Source organism: Aythya ferina (assembly GCF_964211825.1).
Source record: "Aythya ferina genome assembly, chromosome: 3".
NCBI lineage: Eukaryota > Metazoa > Chordata > Aves > Anseriformes > Anatidae > Aythya > Aythya ferina.
Genome location: NC_140298.1, coordinates 84,684,419 through 84,705,330, shown reverse-complemented (window position 1 = coordinate 84,705,330; position 20,912 = coordinate 84,684,419). Strand labels below are relative to the sequence as shown.

The 20,912-nt window shown below is 42.4% G+C and overlaps 1 long non-coding RNA gene across 1 annotated transcript; it reads right to left on the bottom strand.

The window, feature by feature from the left end:
* Positions 1 to 689: 689 nt before the first annotated feature.
* LOC311434219 lies at positions 690 to 17,932 on the bottom strand. The gene is made up of 5 exons (XR_014691322.1): positions 17,870 to 17,932; positions 10,600 to 10,819; positions 8,276 to 8,391; positions 5,152 to 5,375; positions 690 to 2,779 (listed from the first exon to the last, which is right to left on the bottom strand). It is a non-coding gene; the product is annotated as an uncharacterized lncRNA (long non-coding RNA).
* Positions 17,933 to 20,912: the final 2,980 nt, after the last annotated feature.

Sequence of the window (20,912 nt, the reverse complement as noted above, 5' to 3'; positions counted from 1 at the left end):
AAAATTAATTTGCTTGTTTTAAATATTCTAAAAGTGGAAAGTATGTACTGTAAAATGTGTAAATACCCCCTACCATCTCACAGTAAGACTTTCAGTGAGAGAAATCTTCATGAAACACTCTTTGGTATCTTATGCTCCACAGTGCTTCAGAGCTGGCAATATTGCAAGCAATGAAGTATACTCAACACTATTGGTTTCTGCATTGCAAACCCTCGCTTTATAATGTTGTTTTTCTTCTCTTACATAAAAAAAGGAATAATTCTACTGTGTGTAAAAAGGAGTCCCACTGAAATCCTTAAACAGAGTTGATTATTATCTTGTAATATATCTGCAATTTTTAAACAATCTGTACTCTATGAAAAGAGCCTTGCCAAGTATTCTTTACTGCAAAGAATGAGAGGTAGGAACATTATTTTAATAAAACCTCTGAGTAGCTAAAATTAATAAAGACACAGGCCTTAACTTTTTTTTTTTTTTTTTTTTTTTTTTTTTTTTTTTTTAAACAGTTAATCCCTTTCACTTTTATAGATTAACTTCTAACTTAGATCAATAAACATGAGAATTGTATCAGGCCAGTGTGGAGTGTCTATGCAACAGGGACTGGCTAGACAAGAACTTGCAAATGCATTAAGAAGCTATTTCCTAGTCGGAAGTAAATGAAAATAAAATAAACACACATGGAAAAGCAATTTGTATAAAATGGCTTGCAATTTTCTATGTAATGGTATCTGTTTAGGGAAAAAAAAAAATCGTAACTCTTTTCATTCTGCTTATAACACCTAATAAATGATGGTATCTGTGTATTGTTTAAAAACTGAGTCTTAGATTTTGTTCTCTATCAAGAGCAGGGAAGTGTGAAGACCCCAGAGTATTCTCTTCTAAGGCACCATGTTGGAGCGTATGGGTGTGTTGTCTGGATTTAAAGGGTGAGAGAAGTTTACAAATATAACATCAAAACAGCTTGTACTGTTCCTCAGTGGACCACATCCTGGGACCTCGTTCACATCTACATGAATACTGAACTTGCTCTGTTGAGCTTATGGTCCACGTGGACTCAAGTAACCATCTGCATGGTTGTGTATTGCAGTGTGTTACAGCTCACTTTCACAAGGAGGACAACCAGGCTCACCAAATAGGAAGCCGGTGTGGTCCTGCTCCATGCTTTTGCTCCAATGGATGTGTCAATCCCTTGAGGACGCAAAGGGGAACTCAAGCAACCACTGACTGTATTTGCAGTCTCTTTGCCATTATCTGAATGGTGACCCAACATCTGGAGGTGGAAAGGTGCACAGAACAGAGCAGCATCAGGGCTGGTGGTGGTGGCATTGCAGGACACAGCCCCAGTACCCATTCCTTGCTGCCGCCTTCCCCTTCCTGGGAGGGAGGAGAGGTGAAGTGGCATCACTGACCCCAGCACAGCCACAGGGAACCCAGCCCAGCTCCTCTCCATGAGCCCCCATGTCACACAGGGAAAGGCTTCTCTAAAGGAAGGCCAGCAGGCAGGTATCCAACACACAGAAGCATCTCAGGTGCCAGAGCTGGAGTGTCCATACTTAAGGTAGCTTGTTTCCAGTCAGAGAACAACCCAGGTTGGAAGGGAAATCAAAAACACCATCATTTCCAAGATGCCATGGGAAAAGGGAGTCTATTATCTAGCACTCTGTCCAATGCCCCCCTGCCACAACAGGGCAACCAGCTACTCAAGACAGCATGGCAAAAGCAGAATGCAAAATGCAATGTTTTAACTGAAAAGGTGATGAATTCCTTGCCTAAAGGGACCTACAGGGAGGGACTCTTTGCCAGGGAGCAGGGTGATAGGACAAGGTGTAATGGCTTTAAAAGAGGGTAGGTTTAGGTTAGACATAAGGCAGAAATCATTTACTCTTAGGGGGGTGAGGCACTGGCACAGGTTGCCCAGAGAAGCTGTGGATGCCCCATCCCTGGAAGTGCTCAAGGCCAGGTCAGATGGAGATTTGAGCAACCTGGTCTGGTGGGAGGTGTCTCTGCCCACAGCAAGGGGTTGGAACTGGATGGTCTTCAAGGTCCCTGCCAACCCAAACCATTCTGCAATTCTACGGTTCTTTGACGAAAACTTAATGACTAAAAGAAACAAAATAAGACTTAAAGTTTTTTTGTGCCCAATGGCAATGCTAAAGAGATACCAGGTAAGAACAGATATCTGCAGGATTTGGCTTTTGAGAACATGAGGTCTGCTACAACAACAAAGTATTGGGGAACATCCTCCAACAAATGCATTGCATAATTCAAGTATATTACTGAAAAACAAAAGAAAGAATGTGCTGAGAACAAACAGATTGTTAAGCAGCCTTACTGATACAAACCAAAGCAGAAGAAGTAAATGAATCCTTCTATCGGTAAGTTAATATTCTGAATTTAATTTCTGGGGTTTCTGCCAGGGCTTGTGTAACATGTTGATGCCTTGGTCTTTCCAATTCCCTTTGCAAATATTTCCATCTTTCACTATGCATTTTTCAGGCACCTGCCATGTTGTCCTGTAATGTAGCCTGCCTAATCAATAATTCAAACGTAATCTAGTTTGCAACTGTATTAAAGTTGTGCATACTTTGCTGTATGAACTAATGCTATGAGTGAAATTTTGACCCCATTGACATCACTTGTAAATCCATTATTGATTTTCTTGAAGCTGACATTTCATTCTTGAAGAGCAAACACTTTTTCCTACATGTGCTCAGAATCAATATCATCTCTGTGGGTAGCTCCATTGATTTCAGCAACTCTCTTTACTTCTGGAGTAGGACTGTAGTCCGTATGAGGTAAGGAGCCACAATTACAGAAGACAGGATGGTTCCCAGAAAAAAAAAAAAAAAGGACAATTCAATCTGTGCAAAGATAAGCAATATCTGTATCCCAGTTGCATGACACTTTGTTAAGACACAGCATGGTCACAGGAAAAAGATGGATCTTCCCTTTTGGCACATCTCAGCTGTACAATTATTATTTATTATAATGCAGTTTCTTGGAATCCTTGCTTGTATGCTTTTATATTCAATGGACTTCTCTGTTCTCTGAAGATGAGTAATTTTAAGAAAAGATTGAAACAATTAAGCTTGTGATAAGGGAGAAGAGAATTAACCTATTTTTACACTCTGTCAGGAAGCAGGAATCAAACTGTCTTGCTTGAGGGGTATTGAAATGAACTACCAAAGAGTTACTTCAGAGTTGTAATGGAAAGTCAACTAAGAAAAAAGAATTAAAAGACTGCTACATAGCTAATAATGGAGAAAGAGGGAACAAGTCATATGGATTTTCCCTTGACTTTTTCCCACTGTCAAAATATTGCTATTGCTAGAGAACTGTGATTCAAAAATAAACAAATAAACAAGAAAAGCAAAACAACAACAACAACAAACTATTTGGGTGCAGCTCTGTAATAATGACTAGGTCTAAATTTTATGTCCTGAATTTTTCATTGCCAAGTGCCATAATCTGGAAAAGCACAGATAAGGTTACAGATGGTTTTGGTAGGGTCATCAGAGCTGTTTACATAGATGGTTCCTTAAGTACTTAGGGATTTGGGCCCATATGCCTGTTTATACACACTGGTTAGCTCCACAGATTTCCTGCATGTGAAATGGTGTAGTGATTTTTATTCTTATTTTACATAATAATGTAAAATGTGAAAATGTGGATGCATCACAGAATTTTGCACATGACTTTTGGGTGTGAATTTATAGGAACATCTTTCAAAATAGCCTTACTGCTTATGATAAATGTAGTAAGATTGGATCAAAACGTCCTTTCCTGGACAGCTTTAAGGCACATCCTTTTACTTGAGCTCCTGTTTGACTGAGCCATCTGTTTTTCTGTAAAAACAGTTTTGCACAAGCCTACTCTAATGAGCCTATTATGCTGAACAGAAATTATATTAGATATCCATGGAGAACCCATCATAGATCACTCTAAATAGCCCTTTACTGTTCACATGTGTTTCAAGCAGAGAGAGAGCTGTTGCTTAAAGGATTTTTCTGGAGAATAGTGTAAAGCCAGGAGAAGGAAATTCACTCAATTAGCAGTTGTTGGCCTGGGTTACATCCCCAGCTCCCAATTTCTTAGAAAGGAACTAGGTAAGGAAAAATATTACATAAAGACTTACACATATATACATATATATCAGCAGTTTGTCTAAAATCGACCTCAGTGTGAGGTATATAAACACATTTGGGCTTGCACTGTTATTTCGAGGTTTTTGTTCTCTTTCTCTCCATGCAGAAATTTTCTCACCTCAGTTCTGTAAGGCTTTCCTGCTCCTTGGTATGCTGCCCCAGTTTTACCACACCGGGTCCTGGCAAGCACACCCCTTCTTACCACACTCCTATCCAGTATTAATACAGCTAGGTTTTATGCCCTAACCCTCTCTCTTTCCTGCTTAAATAAAATACTCCCATGTATAACACATGGAAAAAGACAGGGAACAGATGCACCTATTTATCTTCATAATCGCACACAATTTCTGAGTCACAGCACAGGTAAGGGACCATCTGAGTCACGGAGGAGTGCTGTCCCTGGCTGTCAGAGAAAATTTCTTATCTCCTTGTTTGCTGTCTGTTGAGCTCTGCTTGCTATCCACTGCTTTCCGAGGAGGCTGCACTGGGAGTGGGCCCCCGCCTTGCAGCTGACCCGTACCACAAGCCAGGTGACAAGAGCTCCTCTCCCACTGACAGGGCCTGTGACTATATCCAGGCCTCACCCTGGGGCAGTGCCTCTGGCCCTGAGCTCTTCTCAAGCAGAAGCTCTTGCTTTGGCAGCAAGATGTCCCATTTTGTCTGTTCTAGCCCCTTCAACACACCCTTCCCCAGGCCGCACGCAGCCTTTGACATCTGTGTCCCTGTCATGACTGCTGCTCCCTGCTCAGGCTGCTGCTCTGCGTGATTGCTGTAATTCAGAGCAGTGCCCCGGGCAGGCCCCTTGGTATCTCCTTCTCCTTGCCCAGCCTAGAGCACAGTTACTGAGAACTGGCCACGAAGTGGCCAGGTGAGGAGCAGCCACCAGCAGGCTGGTGGGGAGCTTTGCTCCCCTCCATGAATGTGTGTGGTTAAACAGCAGCTAGGCCAGCATGAGGGAGCTTTGAAAAAAAAAAAATTGTGAAGAATGAGGTGAAAACAAACTTACACAGGTCTCCATCTGTTCGGTTAAGACAAATAAGGACAAGGGAACTGTTTGCCCGCACGCCTTTTGCAGGGGTGGACTTGAAAGGACATGCTCTGCCTTCACGTCCCAAAGCCTCCAGGGCCCTTGGGAACCATGGTGCTGGCAAGGATGGGTCCTCCAGAAGTTCAAAGAGAGCAGGGGGGGTTCTTCTCCACACACATTTCCACCTCTTCTTGGCGATACAACTCCAAGATTGCAATGGGAGTGTAAGTAACATGAAGCAACCAAACCAAAATATCTCCGAGGAGGAAAGATCACTTCAGGCAGCGTAGTGGGCTATCCCCTCCTATGTATAAACATTATTTTGCATAGAATAATAAATATAAAGATCACATGCAGATCTTACACAGTGCCTGTTTTGGGAAAGGATGCTTTGTTCTGAAGTATTAAATAATGCTACAGGTGGGGTACTAGGGTGGATTAATACTGGAAATGGGGATTGATATTCAGCAACCTCAGTGTTATCAAAACAGTCCCACTTTGGACTGTGTTTATATGTAGCTTACCTCATACAAAATCCAGAAGTTTCATGTTGTTCACCTAAATGATAGGGGTTTTTTTCAGGACATTTTTTGGTTTCTTTTTGCTTGGCTACTACATGAGATTTAGTTCAGCCCAAACCAAAATATTTATTTCAGCTTCCTTTTGCCAGTGCAATCTTTTTTTTTTTTTTTTTTTCTTCAGATTTTAGAATAATCAAATCTTGAAATTAAATAGCTTTATTTCAAAAGTATAGATACAACATTATTTCATTTATTATTAGTTACTTCATTTTTAGTGGATGAATATATTCACAAATGACAAATCTGAGAGTTTAAAGTCAAGCTGAGATCTGATTTGTTTATTCAAGTGAATAATCTATTTGCCCAAGACCAGTGCTCTGCTGTTGTAAATATAGGAGCCATTCTGCTATTAGAAACAGTAGTACAGCTAATGTAATCTGAAAAGATCCTTTCTTTTAAGTCAGTAGCGATAACATACAAACAGTGAGTGAAATGCAGGGAAAGGCAGGGCTTTGAAGGTTATCGGATGAGAGATCACAGAAGACTGAGCAAAGCTGCATAGGACTGGGCTTGTGCACGGGCTCCTCCTCACTTACTCGCCCAGTTTTGAGAGTCACTGCCAAGCCAAACACAAACACAAAGACTTGTTGACAGCCTGTGAAAAGTGTTTTGAAGGCAGGGAGGCACTGCAGACAAATGCCAAATAATTACAGTGCTGCTGCCATACATTCTTGCCACTAAAAGTTTGATTTAAGCCTCGCTGTAGCTCTGCAGATGTTGGCATCTCTAAACATAATATTCTTACAGTGTGAAGCTTCTCTTAGGCTGTATTAATAAAATGAAAGTGTAGGCTGACTTGGTGATAAAAATTATTGGATTAATTGAAGAACTAAAGTGCAGGGGCTTTCCAAAAAGGGAGTCTTGCGTCCTTCCTATAGAGCTTCATCATTGTGCTTCCTCCTCCCCTCACTGCTATTTTAAGTACCACTGTAGTTCACCTCATGTAAGAAAAAAATATGAATTGGTACCCCTCAAATACCAAATGCTATCACGCTTTGGGACTGGCGAAGTACCACGTAGATGCAAATATTAGGCATTTATAATATCTATTCGTACAAAAGTTAAACTCAGCATGAAACAGTTAATCTAGGCAAAAGAAGAAAGCCTCTGTTTCAGCTTTGGGGCAGCTAGTTTATGCCTACTGACACAACAGATTAAGAAATACACTGCACAGTCCTGTAAAGCTGAATCGGCACAAAATGCTGGGCTGAGACACTGGTGATGAGACATCCAGTATCAGCTCTTGGGCAGAAAATACACCTCGGGCTAGGGCTGGGCTGCTCCAAGCCTCCTGGGTGAAGCCACAGCAGGCACAGGCGGTGCAGACATCTTCCACTGGGTACAGGGAGCAGCTCCTTCGCAATTGCTTGAGGGCGGTGAGACAGTTGGCAGAGAAGCCATCACAGCCCTGAAATTAAAATTACAAGCTGCTTTCCCATGGCAGTGCTGGGACACAGCATGGTGCTTTGTAATTATGTTTTAGGAGCCTCCGCCCTCATGCCCTAATTTCCAATTAACAGTTGTACCCTTCCAACTGCAAACATCCTGAAAATAGGGTTAGGAAGCCAGGAGGGACCATTCTGTGTAGGTCAGTAGCAGGCTGCAATCTGGAAAAACGGCTTTATGTCACCACCACCGTGTGGCCCAGCCGTGTGTCTGAAACCATCATCTCTTGAAGTCTCACTGGAGGAATAGCTAAAGCCACAGGGAAAATGGCCAGAGAGGGGAATGGAAATGTGGTAGAAATGGAAGGAGATGTGAAACTGAGACAAGGCAGTACAGCAGTGGAACACAAGTAATTAAAAATTATTTTCATACATTTATTTACATAATTTACATAATTATAAACTAATTCAATTTCAAAATGTGCAATTTAGATTTTTTTTTTATTATTATTATTATTCCTTTTTTTTTTGTAATTTTCGTCTCCAAAGGTTTGTCAACAGACTTTTCCCTGTGGCTTTAGATGACTGGTCACCTGCTTTGATTGCCAAATGGCATGGATGAAACCAGAACACTGGATTTGTGATGGAGGCTGGTGGCACCTATTTTAATGAGAAAGGTGTGGGTGACTGCTAGAAATGCTCTGTTTTACCACATCTGAATAGGCAGGGTTTCCTTGCTAGGTTATTTGGTCAGTCTGTTGCAACTGTGAAGGACTCACCACTTGACCATCATAGAGATGCCTCCTCTGATACTCTCTCTTCCTCATGTGCTGGTGCAAAGAGGAGGCTTTCAGAACCTTCCTCTGCATAGGTCCAGTGTTTTCATGTGGGCAGAAATTAAGGAAAGACCGTAACCTCACAGGGTTAATTTAAAGCAACAACTTCGCCCATTTTAATAACAATAATTGAACACCTTCAGTATGATATTAAAAGGATGCTTCTCCCTTCATCTGCATAATAGTTTCCTTTTAACTTTAATAGTCCTTGTTCTATCATTTGTGACCAGTAAAATGTATTATTAGCAACAAATACAATGTATATAATAAGAGATTTATGGGCTTACATTGAACCCTTTACCTGTCTGTTGCTGTTTCTTTACACTGCTGTTTTCTTGTTTGTTTTTGAAGATGGTAAGAGTCTGGACAGCCATTAAAATGGAAATTGTGAAAAGTTTCACAAGGAAAGCTTTCCCACTGAAAAAAAAAAAAAAAAAAAAAAAAAAAAAAAGATTTGGAAAAAAAAAATCAAAACAACTTTTATGAACCGGTCTGGTTTAATAAAGCTTTTCAACCAGAAATAATTAGGAAAAACTGTAGCACTTCATCTGAAGACTTAGGCACTTTATCTTGATATTATTTTTATTCATGTGAAACAGCAAAATTAGAGTTTAATGAGATGAATTTCGGAATCTTATCAAAACAAAAGGACTTTCACCTCATCAAAATAACCTTAGTAAATCCTTCATTTATATTCTAAAATCATTGTTTCTTCAGCTTTTAGAATATAAATGTATCTCACAGCAGGTGGAATTACCAAAATTTTATAACAAAAAATATACAAAAGAAATGTCCTGATTTGTTACTGTCAAAATTGATTTTTTTTAAAGTTTATTAAAGTTTTGAGTCTGGTGAAATGGTTGGGACTGGGGGTATCAACCAGGAGTTATTTTTCATTAAGGAAATTAGGAAATTCAAGTTTTCTACAGGTAAAAAAAAAAAGATGTAAATAAAAGGGGGGGTGGAGGGGAATGACACAATAGTCCTGCATTTAGATGTAATGAAATAAAAAAGGTAGAGAAAAGATCCATTCTGGTGGAAACTGTGAATGCCCTGACTATTTGAGTAGTACATAACAACACTTCAGCTCTGTAACTGGGGCTTCAGCCTATTTGGATAGATTAGATCCTGCCTTAAAATGAAGCTACACTCAAACCAACACCCCAGCTGTGCCCACGGTCAGCATGGATTCAAAGTCAATGGAAATACAAATAATGGCTTTGTAAGTATAGGGCAGAAGCTGAGATAAAACTTGGGTAAGAACCAGTATTGGATGTAAGGGCCACAGGCACCATGGAGAGTTACATAAATATGTCTTTAAAATTTGGGATTTTCTGTAATTATGTCCTCTTCCACTTGAAGATTATGCATGTATCTACCAAATATTCAGGAATAGCTTTTTGGCATAGCCCATTAAAATCCTATGTGTCCTTGCCTGCCTGAGCAAAGCTATGTAGGCATCATATCTTGGCGTGTGGCTGACATGTGTGACCTCTCATGGCACATCTGGCACATCTCCTCAGTGCAAGACCAGATTTAGAAAGAGAAAGACCCACTAAGCAGGGGATGGGAAAAAGGAAGACTCAAATCCTCTCTGAGCACCTCCAGGAGGTAGGCGGGATGGACTGGGGACCAAAAAAATGAGAAAGGATCTGAACAAATGGCAGGTTCAAACCTCCTCCTCATCCCACGCCTGCTCTGGAGGAACATTTGGTGCCTGGCCCTGAGCTTGCTGCATTTGGCCAGCCCTGACCCTGCTGCTCACTTTGAAGAGGAGACCTAGCAGATCAACCTCCTTTGGCCTACCTGATGAAAAGTCTTGCTACAAGACTGCAGGGGCAGCACCACTGGACATGGAGACAGAGATGAATAAGTCTGCCTCTGTCTTCAGTATTGGAGGAGTTGCAACATGACCACTTACCATTTAATGACCAATGCAGCTGGTATTACTGAGGACTGTGTGTTGTAAGGTATTGGCTGCTGCTTCACAGTCTAGGGAGGCATCCACAACATTTCCTTTGCTCCCTGTGTAGTACAAGACTGATTACAAGCAAAGGGAAGACTATTAATTATATAATGAGCAAATGATTTAAACTGAAATGTTACTGATTTAGTAAGAGCTTTTATTGCACCATACACAAGCAGACGCATCTCACGTGAAAGACACGAAGCTTTTGATCGTAGCTCTTCAGCAGTTATTAGTGCTAAAGCTTTTCCAAGCTACCCTGGACTGAAAGGTTGACGATGACCAGCAGCTGCTAAATGGAAATCTTTCAGTCAAGGAGGAGGCAGGGACAAAGGACAAATACACATGTGCAAGACAAGATTCTGCATTACACTTCAGTTAATATTAACCCACGTTTTTATCCACTCTTGTCTGATTATTCCTGAAGTCTTTTGATAGCAGAAATTTGCTTCAGGAAAGTCTTCATTATTCAGCAGCTGGTTGTGCGTGAAGGGTTGGGAGGAAAGGAAACCTACAGGGGGCTGAGCTTAGCTGTGATTTTCATGAGTGGGAATCTCAATTCTGCCTGCGTGTGTGGATGTGAAGGATGAACAGAAAAGCATGGCCAATAACACAGGGAGTGCAGGAACAACGAGCTGTAATTCTCCAGTGCCACTTACCTCCTCTGAGCATCTGTTTCCATGTAAAATAGGGAGAGCAGCATCTCGTAGAGCCGCTGGGAGGATGAATATTTGAAAGGAACATTGGATCTGCAGATGTCTTTGCATTTAGCTGTAATTGATTGCTAAAACTGGCAAACAATCTGAGCCTGTTGTTCTTCGGGATGCCAACGCAGCCACTCCTCAAGGGCAACACCCAAGACAACACCACCACCCTGATCTGGAAAGAAATGAAGAAGCTGTTTTCCTTCCTTCCTCTTACTCCTCTGTGTCCCCAAGCCCCATTCTGCTCACGTCAGACGCCACAGTGATTGAGGCAGATGAAGCAATACTGTCCTTTATGTACTTTCCCATGCTTTAGAGAAAGAGCAACTGTGACAGTACAACGTAATTTCAGTAGATACACATCCAAAATACTCAGAATATTTTTGGTAACTTTTGTGCTGATTCAGTACAATCTGCATACTCTTTGGGAGTTGTGTATGTTCTAGCACAAAACACCACCATTAGTTTTTTTATTTCTTACTGTTTTTGCAAGCCTGGTTGGAAGCTCAAGTTCATACACAAGAAGCTTCAAAGCCTACCGCTCTGTCACCTGCAGCAGTGGCACCACCCCTCCGTTCATTGTCATTACAGGGGTTCCTACACGGTGTCAAAGGCACAAGGACAACTCATCCGTGCATTAGCAGTGCTGGCGTGGTGATGCTCCTCCCAGCTCATGGCGTGGCTGCCTTGGTGCTGCATCTGCAGAACTCAGTTTGTTCTGGTAGCTGAGCAACACGTTTCTGTTGCACAGAGGGGCGATGAATCATGAGGGTGTTGGTTCAGGCTCAGCTTGGCTCAGCTTAGAGAAAGTCTCCACAAAGGAGCCTAACAAAGCCAGTACGGAGCTAGGAAAACACTCCCGTTGTCATTGTCACCGTCCAGGTCTGGGACTGATCTATGTAACAGATAGCATGCACAGGAAAAAACCCTGCCTGTGCTTCCAGAGTAGCTCGGGGATCTCAAAAGCCTCATTAAGCAACTAGAAAACAAATTATATTTATCTAGATTTTTACTTTTTTTTTTTTTTTTCTCAAAGATTTCTACGTCCCCTATTAAACAAAAGCAGGGTCCTAGTGTTTGTGTGAGTGTGAACACAGAGACTAACAGCATCCAGACAGCAGCTCTTGGAGCAACAATGGATTTTAGTGCATCTGACAGAACTAGAAACTCTGAGATTTGATACCAGTTTTAGAAAGACATGTAGACTTAAGGAGTGGATTTGCCTAAGCAAGTTTTCTCTTAACTTTGAACAAATTAATGAAAGTGTTATAACTATTGCTAACATTATATACATACATATATATATATATATTTCCTACTAATAGAACAGGAAATAATGAATGGCAGGGCTGGATCAATTGCACATTTTGCTAAGACTGGTAAATAAACAAGCAAAACAAACCATGAAAAATAGTTCTGGTGTGAGTAGGTGTGTAAATCTACAATTTCACAAACCAGAGGCTGTGCAAAGAGTGATACATTTGGTGTAGGCTTGGTTTATTTGTGAGCTGTAGCACAGATGACTCTTTTCCTTGGAAGGCAAATTTCCTTATCAGTGATCCTCCAGGTGGGAATATGGAAGGAACAGACTGCAAGTTTATCTCTTACTCCAGGTGTCATAGGTCTGTAACTTGAACAGCTTATTTCCTGTCATTTCTTTTTAAACATAAATCAACCTTGACTGGGTTTCAGCCCAAACGTCTAAAAGCCCTCCCCTAAACTGAACTTGCCTAAGCCACAAGTGTTTTCATTCACATTAGAAACTGACTGGTTTTCAAGTCTTCTCATCTGTCAGTACTGGAAAGAACAACCTTGTCTCAAAATCAGACATGAGAGCTCTTGCTTTTTGAGAACCAGGCAATGGTCATGGCTTTCATAGCTGAGAAGGATCCTCTTCTGATTTTATTTCTTACTACCTCCCTTGTTATTTGTCATTGTCTCCTGCTAGGAGACAGGTTATACCTATGCTGATCTTCCTCAAAATCATTTCTGTTATTTTTCCCTAATTTGTTTCTGGCACAGTCACTTGGATTCTTTCAGACTTTTTCCTACCAAGTCTCTACTTTCCTCTAATTTACATTATTTATATTTGTTGATTAACAGTGACATGAATTAGAAAGTGCTTTGGTAGTTGCAGTGTTGTCAGAACAGCTGTGGAAGAAAAAAGTAGGTGGGATTCATTTATTCTGCTGTCCCTGGACCCAGAAGAGGCCCTATCCTTGCAATACAAAATGCATCCCTGAGAGCTGGGCCCTACCTTGTCTTCACCAAGGTCATTTCATGGGGGTATATGCATGTGATTTATTTTTCAAACTCCGCTTAATTCTCTGCCTGCTTCCTTCAACACCCCACAGACGTCTTTTAGAAACACCCATATAAAATGACAATATAAAGCACTTCTGTGTAGCCTGAATGTACAGATAATTCTCCATTAATGTTTTCTCAGGTTTCAAAGTGATAATCCATTGCACTCTAGGGAAAAATAAAAATACTACAGTACATAAAAGGTTTTCAAGTGGACACATAAGGTATCTGCAGGAGGTTAGGACTGTACGTGTGTCTTGACACAGGCATCAACTATCCCAAACTAACCAAGCAAAACCATGAACATTTGTTTTTATTAATGCTCCAAATACACTTAGTACAACAGATCTATATTTGGTTTTGGGGTTCCGTCATTTTCAGAAAAATTCTCCTTCCAAGCAGAGAGACAAAATTAAAATGATTGTCTGCTAGTTCCAGAAAGCAAATGGAGCTAGTTGACTGGCAACATCAGTGGGAAGGACTGATTGAACTGAACTAACCTTTCTCTGTTCTTAAATAAAAGAAAGATTTCTGTTGGAAAATGAGGGACTGTGTCTCTCACCACAACTGACAGTTGGGTGCGTTGCATGTGAAATAAGTTTGCAGGAAATGTGAAAGTCAGAAGAGTTAAGAAACAGGCCTCTGAAATGGTTCTATGGGACAAAAATTCAGATAGCTGCTGCAGTGCACCCTCCTTTTACAGCTGACATTTCACAGTTGTCGGAGTCTAAGATGAAAATAATCTCCTTGTGCGTTCCTCCCCAGAGGATGAAGGGAGCCCAGCCTGAGCAACTTTGGTGTAGACATCTAAGATAGGTTAACCTATCTGTACATTTATCTCAGTTTCTGATACTTTGTGTATCATTTTCAATAACCTCAGATTTTAAGGCTCTTATCACTAGTCTTGCTTCTTGCATGACACTGCCATGAACGTTCTTAATGAATAAAATGTCTGAGCATTGCCAAACTCAGCCTTTATAGTTTATTTGTCTGAAGTGTGAGATCACTTTTCCAACCATTTAAATGCTTACTTTTTCAATGGATTATTAATAATGATAATAAAATTAAAACAAAACAAAACAAAACAAAAACAAACAAGCCACCTTTGCCTGTTCTAATCCCCGGATCATCTCAAGCTGGGGCTAAAGCATAGCTCAGAATTTATGGCTATAGTGCACATTTTCTGTGCTGCTGAATTGTGGTTGTCTTGATTCTGAGCTCCCACGCAGATGTGGGCCCATATCACTCAATGCTTTGCTGTCATGACTGGGCACATGTGCAAGACCTCCTGACCTAGAGAAACCTGCACTGGCCAAGGATCTCCTGCCCCAGAACAAGCTTGGGGCGATGCTCTGGGACTGGTGACTGCAATGGAGGAAGGACGACTACCACTTGTGCTGTGGGGAGCCTGCTGGAGGCCTCCCTCGTGATCTCCAGCAGGTCTCAGGCACGGAAGGACTGTGAAATAAAGCAAGAACTGAAAAGGCTTGTTTCTCCCCATCGGCCAGGCCAAGAAAGCCAACCAGGCATCTAGGAAGCATCTGTGTCTCAGCATGCAAAATTTTCCCTGTTTGTGACTCTGCAGCTTCCTGTAAGCCTGCTCCTAGTGAAAGTGAATGGCAAAATCCCCTCTCATTCCATTTTATGGAAGACAGTTCAAACGATGGGTTCACATCTGCTTTTCTATCCCAGTAAACTAATGCAAAAATATTAACATCCCCTCCCTGTATGGATGACGTAATCCTGTTTTATGGAGTCAACCCCCATCATTTAACTAAGTTAAACCTATAGTCATTTTCTTGTCTGAGACAGGAGCTCTTCACTACAGGTCTTTGCTTTATTCCCTGCTGAGCTAGACCTTCACCAGGCAGATCTAGAAAAAAAAACAGTCATATGGCTGGAGTTTGCTATCCACTCCCCAAAAAGGAAAAAAAAAAAACACAAAACAAAACACAAACTTCAGTCCATCATGCCACGTGTAATGGAATAAATAGAGGACAGTGTGCAAAACAGGAAGATTTGACTGCACCATTCAGAAATGCTACCAGTACTTATTGGCACTACCACCACCTGATATCTGTACAAACAACCTTCCTTTACTAATCTGTTTTTAAACAGGCTCAAAAGGGAACCTGCTGCAGATATATATCTGAATGCCTATCCCACTTTGTGTAGATTTTTCCTTTCATGGCACAAAATAGACAAAAGACAATCACTATTATCAATGTAATTTCACCAGGAAGCATGTTATAAGTTCAGATGCAACATATCATGCCCTTGAGTTCTTTGAAGTTTATCCTAAACAAACCCAAGTAAATAATAATTAGTTTTGTATGGATTTATTTATTTTTATTTATTTTATCAGGAGGCATAATGGACTCATATTTATTAATCATCTAGAAGCAGGCAAGTTTATCTCCCAGGTAGAAAAGTGTTAGGACCTTCATGGGCTCTCTTAAAAATTATCTCACAAGAATCTCAAGGACTTTATCTGTTTCACTTGCTCTAGAAAAGGCAGTCTGCTTTGTCAGACTGAATAAGACACCCAGAACAGTAGCTTCTAAAGTAAACCTTGAGCTGTTGATGGTATGCTTTGGACATTTCACTTTCTTTACATCAGCACTTGCTTGGCAAACGTCAGTAGTGCAAGCTGTGGTCTGTGGGCAGGAGGAAGGAGTTCACATTTTTAACAGCACTGTACAAATAAGAAGTTATTTATTACATAGGACAAATAACAATTTGTTACATAAATTTATAACTTTCAAAATTGATCATTAAGTCCTCGCAATTAAAGCCCAGCCACTGATCACAATTTAGATTTTGATGTCTTGGCTGGTAACTTTTTTACAGTTACACTCTTTCCAGTTGTGTGACTTAGAAAGTAACCTTAGCTTTCTGTATTAGTAGCACCCATGTTGACTTCTCTTTATTTCAGTTCTAGAGACTTGGCTTTTGCGGTAAGGACGTTGTAATCCCTGTTATGGATTACTTGGTAAACACTAAGCGTGTGCCCTTGGTTTGTTCACTTAGTGAGCAGCTCTGGCTGAATGTGGTAGTTATAGAAGTATCGGAAGGAAGAGCTGTCGACGTCAGGTTTGATGGTCTTAGAAGTTTTACCTGTTACTCATGGACAGATGCCCAGAATAGTTTACACTGAGATTTTGTATGGGATCTAGAAGACTTTATGGGATGATGAGTTTGAACATAAGAAGCAAGTTTGGTAAATAGTTCAAATTTCATAGCCGTGTAAGATAGGTTTGATTTCTTGTATGTAAAAAAAATATCACTTCTCACTCTACATAGGAGAAGATGGAGAATATGTTGTAGAGACTGTATCAGCTTCTCTGCTTCCTGCGGTAACAGGTAGTTGTAGCTGCCCGTGCCCAGGCTGCAGGTTCCACCACCTGAGGGTTTTCAAATATGAACATGGTGAGCAAGGAGGCTGAAATTTACCACAGGGCTAAAAACTGCAAACAGAGATACTGTGAGTAATATGTTTTAACTGGGTCTCATGTCGTCCACACACAAGCCCACGGCAAAACCTCAGCTGATTCAGCCAGAAGCAGACCAAATTTACAGAGCTTTGATGTATGAGCTGACTGTTTGGACAGAACAGTTTATGGAAATACACTCCTCCAGGCATCCTCTGAAACTTTTGTCTCTGCTCTAAAGTTCAGGAAACTCAGATTGAAACCAAAGCTCAGTTTCCCAGTTCTGGTTTCAAGTTGTTTACAGTGAAATATTTAATGGACTGGCCAAATTCTGTCATCACTTGGTGGGCATATGTCTGCTTTGCTCACAAGGTCTGTGTGTCTGTGCAGCAGGTGGCACCACCACTTCCCTCTTCAGTGTCACATTGCAGTGGCACTGTCTACACGTTTAGAGCTATTAAGCTCTTGGGGGGTAAAAGCTACAGAGCAGCTTAGCAACCTGCTTTTATTCAGTAGACAAGAGAAGAGAGGGTTTAGTTTTCCAAATCTGCTGATGCAGAAGGTGCTGTGTATGAATGTGGGGGGAGAATGACCTGTAAGGGAACAAACACACAAACAGTGATGTGACCAGATTGGTGCTGCTAACAAGCAGGGTCCTTTAGGTGCTGGTAGGGCATCATGCTCAATAGGAGTGACTAAGCTGCACTAATTGCCAGAGGAAGAAAAGCAGCTGATGTAATTCAGTGTCACTAAGGTGAAAAAAAACAAAAGGAAAAATTAGAATTAGTTGAGAAGGAAGCACAATTCAAGGGCACTAACCAGGAAATTAGGAGAACGCTGATGAAATGCCCACTAAGGCTGCAGAGTGCTTTGCATCTCTTCCAGTACCTGTTGATGCAGTTTTGCCCCCACTGCCCACCCTTAGTGCCTGCTGCATCCTGACTGCAGCACTGCACCGTCCCAAACCCTCAGCAACGCGCTGAGCAGGGGATCTCACGGTCTTGGAATACATATTATTCTGTCCTCAGAAAATTATGAGAAAAGAGGCACAGTCAGCCACCTAGCCTAGGTTTCAGAGGAATGAGAAAAAGAAAAGTTAATTGTTGCCTGCCTTTCATGCCCTGTGTCACCTTGGGAAGTTGCTTTAGGTAAAATTGTAAAGGACAGCTATACTGTTAAGGATGCAAGATATGAAGCGTTTGAAAGCAAGTCCAAGTCTTAAAAACTACCTCTCTTGGAATGTTAGCTAATCTTTAGGGCTGATAAATGTGTTTTTATCCACTGCAGAGGAAAAGGTAAGTATAAGAGCAAAGTAAGAGATCGCAAGGATCGTTGCCTTGAGCTCAGGGATTAGCACACAGCACCTGAAGGGAGACCTGAGATTCTGCCTTTTCTCAAAGTACTGGTTACACGTTTAAGAACCATTATATATTCATGAACATATGTCACAGAGGGGGCTGCAATCCATTTCCCCACATATTCTCTCTTACCTACTACATGAGGTAGTTCACCACTGTGCTGCCTCTAGCCCAGTGAGATGTGAAGCCACAGGTCTCCAACTGAGGGAAGGGGAGGGGATATAGCTACGTTTTTATGGGATGCAGCTGAACCCAGGGCTCCCATGGCCTTGTGATTACTCTGCTCTGGTGTATGCTAGAAAACAAGGCACCTGTGGCATCTAGAAACCTTTGTGTCTTTTCAAGATCTCCATATTCAAGCCCAATGTTGAAGGGGAAGGGGGGGAATAGTCTGTTTATGAGGAAGCTGCAGGAATAAATATACTGAAAGACCAAGGGATTATAGATATTAGAATAATGGCCCAAAATACCTGGCAGGTCGTGCCCTCTGTGTTAGGGATAAAGCATTGCCTCTATGAACCAAAGCCAGACCAACATTAATCATATATAACCATATAATTTCAGCTTGCACAGATGCATTCTGGCTCCCATCCAACATTATAACAGTATTTTGATTATCTGTTGCTTAGGGAATCAGCTTCAGGCCTCCTGAAGACACAGGAAATATAGATTGTCATCAGTACTCTGACAGGCACTACCTTTTTTTTTCTAAAAGGCACTTTAAGAACCATCTCAGGAGTTCCCATCACACTCAGATGTATTCAGAGCATTTAAGCTCCCTTTCTCCTGCAGCAGGCATTTTCTCCAGCTGCTGCTCCTGCCTGGGCCAGTGTTGTGCTAACCCTGCTGGTGGGAGGGCCTGGGGCTGAGGATATAGTACAATGTGAGCTAACTCCACAACAAAAGCTGTGGATTTGGGAAGAAGAGTCGCTGCTTGCACCCATGAAGGAGGGGCAGTAAGCTGCTAGAGATTCGTGTCTATGGCTGAGTAACAAATTGTTTGGTGGGTAGGGTGACATTAAGGAGTTAATCAGCAGCGAGGCAGAGATTAATGTCTAATTGTAGCAACTCCAGGCAGTTTAATTTGCTTCCCCTGGCCTGGTGACAGAGTGAAACTGTCAGCTGGAGCTGTGAGAAGCCTGCTCCACCCAAACCGGGGTGGTTTCAACCAGACAGCGCCTGCCAATCTGCCCTTCCTGCCTCCCTGCATGCACGGAAGGTCATAAATCATGTAAAACTCTCCAACTGCTAAGCTGTTTTGCGCCGAGGGAATTACCCATGACTCTATACTTGATGGAAGCTGCTGTCTCCTCAAATTGGTTAGGCACGTTTGCGCACGGAGGAAAAGATAAAGTGGATGAACAATTTGAGATTAGTTTCTGTCTTTTGTTGAAGCTGTATTCACAGCACACGGCCTCAGCCTACGCAGAAAGAGAACCAGATCAAAGGGATTATTAAAGTAGTTGCAATTCTGCACCCAAATACTCTTTGATTGCCTCTTTTTTTCTGGTGGTGGTGACTCTGGAGTTGCACCTGGAGGGAAAAGAATGGGGTTGGCCTGCACTGGGCACCGGGGTGATTACGTTGTACTGGCACATCTCTTGGAAAACGAGTTACAGAAATGTGTCCTCTGTAACTGTTTTCTTTCAAAAGAATCCACTATATCCCTTTGTACAGTAATTCATTTCTCGCCTCTCTGCACTCCCCAGTTTCTAATAAAGGAGCTGATTTACAGCGTGCCACAGCAGTGCATGGCTGCTTGGAAGGGACCTGTGCGTTGCATTACCAGCAACCTCAACCTGCAGGAGAACTTCTGCTAGGCTGAATTAGACACCCAGACTGGAATTTGGCAAAAAATCTGGATTAGTTCCTTTACCTTCAGAAACATATGACAGAGAGCCTGAGGGCTTATACTGCATGAAAAAACAGGGTCCCTGCTAAACCCACAGTACTCTGGCTAATTCCCAAGTAAGGTAAAATCAGTCATTCACTGGTTATCTGAACTACTTTTCTCCATGCAAGGTCTTGCTTGCCTTAGGAGGGTGTCTCAGCCAACCTTAATTCTGATGGTTATGTCTACAACAGAAATAATGGCTTTGGGTCCCAGCAGGGAGCCCTCCGTGCTGGTTCTCCAGAGACTGCTGTGCAATAGGGAAGGCACAAAGCCACCTTGGGCCAGCCCTGGGAGGCACTTAGCTCATGTCTGAATGCCACAGACTGAAGCGAGTGCCGCTTTTGGCCTTTGTGGAGACGATTACTAAACCAGGAGAGAGATTTTGCCATGCAAAATGACACTTTTTATTTTCCATGTCAGATAATTGCTCTCATTTCGTGCTTATTTCTTTACAAGTGATAAGGGCAGGATCCTTCTGGCGAAAGAATGAGACCCCAGGGATGAAAAAAAAAAAAAGTCAGGAAGGGCTACTTGCAAAAAACAGATGCGGGTGGTGGCCAGATGCCCTTGATACCAAACCGTGCCGTGGCAGAGAGACAGCACAGCACCTGCCTGCCCCCAGACCGAGGACACGACTGCTTCCCCCGTCAGGAAACCTCTCCTTGCAGGCAGAAGAAAGCTGCCCCCACACAAGGGCAGGGCCTGCCACAGGGCGCTCCTGTCCCCCAGGGGAAGGAGGCCGGGGACGGCCCCGCCGCGCTGCCCGCGCCCGCCCCCTGGCGGCTCCTGGGGCCGGGGCCGGGCAGGGCTGGGGGGCTCCGGGCCGGGGGTCTCGGGGCTGGGGGGCTTCGGGCTGGGGGGCTCTGGGCCGGGCAGGGCCGTGCCAGCCGGTCTCGCCTCATAAACGAGGCAAATACAGAGCAAACGCAGCTGTCTGCCACCCGGAGCTTGTGAACTTCTCCCGGGCTGGAGGGCTCGTAGGGGCCAGAAGGCAGTCAGCTGAGCTGGTGTTTTTTTTTTTTTTTTTCCTGTGAAGGGCTAGCCTGCAGAAAGGATCAGTCTGGAAGGGTCCTGTTGTGGAGCCATGTGGTAGCTGGATGCCTGGTAGCTGTTTCTGGCCAGGCAGTGGTGCACCTCCATCTTCCTGGTGGAGTATGGTCTCCTGGGCCCACGATTTAACCAGTGTTAAATAAAGTTAAATATGTTAAATATCAGGCAGAAATATGCCTGATCCATGGGTGTGTGGGCTCAGTAGGACCAGCTCATTGCCTTCCTGCAAGG